Source organism: Sceloporus undulatus, chromosome 1, assembly GCF_019175285.1.
Source record: "Sceloporus undulatus isolate JIND9_A2432 ecotype Alabama chromosome 1, SceUnd_v1.1, whole genome shotgun sequence".
NCBI classification, from domain to species: Eukaryota; Metazoa; Chordata; class Lepidosauria; order Squamata; family Phrynosomatidae; genus Sceloporus; species Sceloporus undulatus.
The window spans coordinates 373,485,020-373,491,573 of NC_056522.1; positions in this window are offsets into that span (position 1 = coordinate 373,485,020).

The window sequence follows — 6,554 nt, forward strand, 5'->3', positions numbered from 1 at the left end:
CAGGGGAAGTGTGACCTCGTTGGTGCTTTTGAACATCTCAGTGGCTTTCAATACCATTGACCACGGTATCCTTCTGGAACGCCTGAGAAAGCTGGGTATCGGGGGCACTGCGCTCCAATGGTTCTGTTTCTACCTCTCAGGACGATTCCAGATGGTGCAGCTGAGGGACACTTGCTCCTCTAAGAGGGAACTTACATCTGGTATCCCTCAGGGAGCTATCTTGTCCCCCACTTTGTTTAACATTTACATGAAACCGCTGGGAGAGATCATCCGAAGGCACGGGGCGCGGTGTTATCAGTATGCTGATGACACCCAAATATGCTTCTTTGTGTCCCCAATTGATGCAGTGACTAAGGATGGCGTCTCTCCTCTGAATGCCTGTCTAGAGTCGGTAATGGGCTGGATGAGGGAAAACAAACTCAGCCTGAATCCAGAGAAAACGGAAGTACTGGTGATAGATTCCCCAGCCCCAGGGAAGGAAATTTATCCACCTGTCCTGAATGGGGTCACACTTCCCCTGAAGGATGAAGTTCGCAGCTTAGGAGTATTTCTGGACTCGTCCCTGCAGTTGGCATCTCAAGTAAATGCGACGGTCAGAAGTGTTTGCTATCAGCTTCGGTTGATACGCCAGCTGCGACCTTACCTGGGCCAAAGGGACCTTGAAACTGTGGTACATGCTCTGGTAACCTCTCCCTTAGATTTCTGTAATGCGCTCTACATGGGGCTACCCTTGTACCAAGCCCAGAAGCTTCAGTTAGTACAAAACATGGCAGCCAGACTGGTCACCGGCGCATCCAGGTTTGACCACATAACACCTATTCTGAAAAATCTTCACTGGCTGCCCATTCGCTTCCGAGCGCAATACAAGGTGTTGGCTATTACCTATAAAGCCCTACATGGCTTGGCCCTGAGTTACTTGAGGAACCACATCTCCCCACACAATCCGCCCCGCACATTCAGAACATCTGGGAAGAATCTGTTGGAGTTTCCATCTTCCAAATATGTCTCCACATCCCAGGTGGCCTTTTCAGTGGCAGCCCCGCAGATTTGGAACAGTCTCCCTGAGGAGCTCCATCTCATGACCCCCCTAGAAACATTTAAAAAGAGGCTTAAAACCTTTCTTTTTTGCCAAGCCTTCATCCCCAAGGAATGAAGTTGAGCGCTCTTGATGCCATCGATTCTCTGCCTTACCCTATGAATGTGTTTGTTTAATTGTATTACTTGTTTTTATCTATTTTTATGAGCTGTTTGTAATAGTTTTATAGTCTGTAAACCGTTTTGATCTAGGGAAAAATGGTATACAAATAAAATTTATTATTATTATCATACATGAAGACTTTTCCAGAAGCATAATTCATGCATCACATGCAGTACAACATAATGGATGAAATTCCTGTATTGGAGTTCCTAGTGTAGATCTCCATGTGTGAGATTATATATTAATTGTGCCATACAACTCTTCTGATGAATGGCAATGTTGTGCAACTGACCCAAGTCACTAAAAGTGCAACTGTACCCCAAGTAAATGTGCACGCGCATCCCTGCCCAGGGCACACCACTTCACAATGTGCAATGCTCATCATTCATAATGTGCATTTACAAAGGTACTACATGCACACCTTTATTCTTTTAGTTATAGGCCCACATAGAGATGTACAAGGCTGTTGAAAATTCTCCCTTCCCTGATTTTGGCTGAGATCCTATGTCATGTCATCCTACTGATGGAGCTACATTATGCAGTTCTGATACTGAATACTAATGTAGTGGAACATATTCAAAATACGTTCAATTCAAAAAAGATGTTGAGAAACTGGAGCGTGTCCAAAGGAGGGTGACCTTGTGGTCTCTTCCAACGCTATGATTCTATGATTCTATTTGTGGAGTGCATCAATGCACATCAGTACTCACTGTGTACTAAACCATTGTGCATCAATAACTCTATTGGCTACCACTGTGCAACAGACACCAGCATGTTGTAATGCGTGGCAGCCCCTAAGTGAATATGGATTTGAACTTCAGCCCCCATAATTCCTCACCATTGGCCAAGTTGGCTGGAGCTTCTGGGAGCTGAGATCCAAAACAAATGGAGGACCAAAGATTAGAAAGCTTTGCCCAATAGGACTGCCCTGCCCATTGATATGTCCAGTCCATTGGGGTAGTTTCTTTGTTCTTGAAAGCAGTTGGGGTTAGATCACACATGAGGCAAGATTAAAAGACAAGTGTTTATTACAGCATATTGATGCATTATATTAATTTACAAAGTGATATGATTTATATATATAGATATAAAATACAACTGCTTATGATGTACAATTATGGGACACTGACAGAAATATTAACACAATCAATGCTCATGCTCTTAACATGCATATCTGCACGAGTTTTAAGAAAACATATATTACACAATATACTCGAAAAACCTTTCGGCTTTCAACAAGTTCAAAAGAGGGAAAATTGACAGATAATGACCAGGGCATTTAAACAATTGGGTTCTGGTCACCATATCTTTAAAAAGGATACTGTAGAATTAGAAATAGTGAAGAAACAGGACAGGGCAGCGGAAATGATCTGGGGGTTGGAATGACTCCACTATGAGCAAAGCTTTCAATGTTTGTTAAGGGGTGTTAATTCAGAAAGGAGTAAAGGTGCACATACTCAAGGCCCTCTCAAATTGCAATTATATGGCTATAATTCCATTTAACTGCCTTGCTTCCCTCTAAGGGGATCATGAGATTTGTAGTTTGGTGAAGATTATTTGAAATTCACATCAGAGAGTTCTGCTGCCCCATGTAACTACAAATCCCAGGATTCCATTAGATGAAACCAGGGCAGTTAAAGTGGAATCATAATTCTTTTAACTATGTAGCATGAAAGGGCCCAAGGCTTGTAGAGTTTTGCCTGCTGTGGAGAAAATGGATAGCGTGTAGTTTTTCTCCCTCTTCCATAATATTCAATGGCCACTTTCCACATCCGTAGGTCAGTGAAGCTGCTAAGGGTTTGAGTGTGAACTCTAATAGAACTGTCCAAGCTGCTGAAACTATTAGAGGGTTGGGAAGAAGGTTCCACACCTTGGATTGCTCTTTTAATGTTCATACTACAACCAAGAATGGATTCACGTCTCCATGCTCAAGGATGTCACCAGCCACCATTGAAAATGTTACGATCCAATGTCCTTCCAATGTAGCGGCAATTCAAGTTGGACAGAAAAAAGCACTTCTTCCACAATGTAGGGGAATTTGCACCTACAAGACAGTATGATGGCTCCCAATGTAGATTGCTTTAAAGGGAAATTAAAAATGTTAATGGAGGATAAGTCTGCCATTGCCTACTAGTCAGAACAGGTGCAAATTCACTCCAGTATGAAGCAGTATGCCTCTTAGTACCAGCTGCCTGGTGACACAGGCAGGCAAGTGGTCATTGTCCTCGTGTCCTGCTTATATACCTTGCATTGCTTCACACTGAAATGTGACTGCTCTGTGCAGAGCAGAATGGATTCACTGCTCCTCAAGGAGCACTTCTTGAAAAAAGAGCAAGCTGGTTTTCTGCTGCGCCAGAGATGAGTGCAATGGATTTAAATGACATTTGACAGTGGAACCCACTCCCTTAGGGTATGGCAGAGTCTCCTAATGCTTTTAGAATCTGTAGATAGAATCAGCCCAATGAAAAAGGTCTAGAAATGGAAAATCAAGTCAAAACATGGACAGATTCGTTGCTGTGCTAAGGATGGTCTAGAGTTAGGATAAGTTATTTTGGGGGGCCATAACATTCCAAATCTCCAGCTAACTGGTAATTGTAGTCCACAAGGTAACTCCCTCTACATGACACCATTCTCGAAGAGACTATGTAATGCGAAGGGATGAAACCTATTGTTAATGCAAACTAGAGCAAACCCATTGAATCAATGGAATTGACCTTTACATTAATTCACCAGTCAACAACTGATCAAGACTTGCTCCTTGCACTAGGCCCCTTTCTTTAATACTCACAAAAAGCATCTCTTTTCAAGGCATTGCATACCAATTCTATACATCCTTCCTTTTGAATTAAGTCCCCATGAATTTCCGAGGACTCAGCCTTGGAGAGAGCAGCACAGGATTTCACCTTTAAAGGATTTAGTTATCCAAAGCAATGCATTATAATATTCATCACATTGACAGGAACATTTTAAAAAATGCCAGCAATTAACTGCCTGGCAAAGAGAAACATGTTGCACTATATTGTTTCATCCGAATGATTTGAAATTATTTGTGCCATCTGTGAAAGTCTCAGAGCTAAAAGCCCTTTTGAAACTCTTAGGAGGAAAGGAACTCCAAACCATCTTTTTCCAAAACTGACTTGCTTGCAAAAAAAAAAAATGGTCAAGCTTTTTGTTTTACAAATTTCAGTACAAATTTGCATAAATGGCAATAAATATGAACATGTTTCCTTGACATTTAAACATTTCCAATAATAGATTGGTAAGGTTTGGCAAATAAAATCCCATATCAATTTCCCCAATTGACACTACACACTACAAGATTTACACTGTTTTTTTAAAGCATTTCTTAAAGTTTTTCAAACCTCCTGTTGAATTCAAAATGTAAAAATCTGTTTATGACTGGAATGTCAAATTCCAAACTGAGAAATTTCCCCAAAGTTCAAGACTTGTGCTGCAATTATTTTGATTTTGAACAGGGCAATATAGCCCGAAAAACCCACAAAAAAACTATGGATGCCGGCCATGAAAGCCTTCGACTTTATATTTTGATTCAGTGTGCTGCTCCAGTGTTTCTGGGACAGTAAAAAAAACTGCCAAGTTTTCAGTCTCAGTTGTGAATACAAGAGCCTGGTCTTATTATATAATGAGGCCATCTTCTGAGAATACCAAATACATTTTAAAACTAAGGTGAAAACTCCAACTTCTTGGCAGACCACCTTGTACCTGGTGATTCTTAGTACACTTAACAAAGGCTATATCTGCTTTTATTGCCATAATAGTTTGATTACCTCTTTCAACTGCACCCTACAAAATCCTGGGATTTGTATGCTTGGTGAGGTCCTTTGACGTTTCTCTGCTAGAAAGATTTTTAGGAAGAGTTTTGGTGCCAAGTACAGTACAGTAAATTCAGCAGCAAATATCAACTCTCTGTGGTACAGGCAAGTTCCAGAGCAGTGATTCCCAAACTTTGGTCCTCCAGGTGTTATGAACTTTGGCTCCCAGAAGCCCCAGCCAACTTGGCCAACAATCTGGAATTCTGGGAGATGAGGTCCAAAACACCTGGAGGACCAATGTTGTGGCATCACTGTTGCAGAGCTTTCTCTTGTGGCAAAGAGCAGCTTGTCCCACATTCCAGAGTCTCCTTCTCTGCCAGAAGGGGAGAAAACTAAGTGCATCTGCACTGCAGAAATAATGCAGTTTGGCACCACTTTAACATGCTTTAATGCAATGGAATTCTGGGATTTGTAGTTTTGTGAAATATAGCTCTTTGCCAGAGAGCTCTGGTGCCACAACAAACTGCAAATCCCAGGATTCCACAGCTTTGAGCCATGACAGTTAAAGTTGTGTCAAGCTGCATTATTTCTGCAGTGCAGATACAGCCACAATGTGATGGCACTATTCTGATAGGAGCTTGGGCCATTTGTTGACCAGGCTGCAGGTGATAGAACAATCTAGGCCTGAGACCATGGAAAGGTGGTGCAACTCTGAGTAGACTGTATTGGATTTGATGGACATTGTCTTGCCAGGTCCTTCATTCCTAAGATATCCTGAAAATATTTCCTTGCTTATGAAATTTCAAAACACATCAGAGGCCTGTAGGGTGCCAGGTTATTTTTTTAAAATGTCACACAGGACTGAAGTCATCCCATCTCATTCCATAAAAGCAAGCAGTCTTTTTACTTTTGTGTCTCAACATGGCATATTTCTGCCTCTCTGAATTTCCTATCTGAATGAAGGATTTGTAGAAACCAAAGTAAAGATCAACAGGTTGCTAAGATCTTTGTTAACCCAATCCCAGCCCCCCAAAAAAGGAAACTTGCCCAGAGGTTTTCATATACTCAAAGCTGTCACAGTTGAAAAACGATGGCCCTTCGATAAAAACTAGCACAGTGGCCTTTGTTTTGCCACTTTAAAGGCACTAGCACAACATTCGGAGGTTCAAGTGACAATGTTTGAGCAATTCAAAAGTTTTAAATAGTGCATCTTTTTTATTAAAAAATGCACAACCAGCATTCTGGGAAAATATATACAAGAAGCACCTTGTTTCATTTTGGGAGTTGTATGCATGAGCACATGCATGCTCACCCAAGGCATGACTACTATAGAGCTTTGTTTTGGCATAGTAGTGCACATCTGGAGAGGAGAAACAGCACCAGAAACCAAGAAAAGGTTCTGCATAGAGCAAGGCATTGGTTATCATTTTTGCTGTGCATCACCAGGCTGAGCTACAGTCGCTTGCCCAGTGGTTTATGGTATCTTCAAGCTACCAAGCACAAAAGTCTTTGTAAACTAGAAGAGAGCTGCTCTGTTTCTTGCACCTTCTACATTACACACACATGTACACACGTACACACAC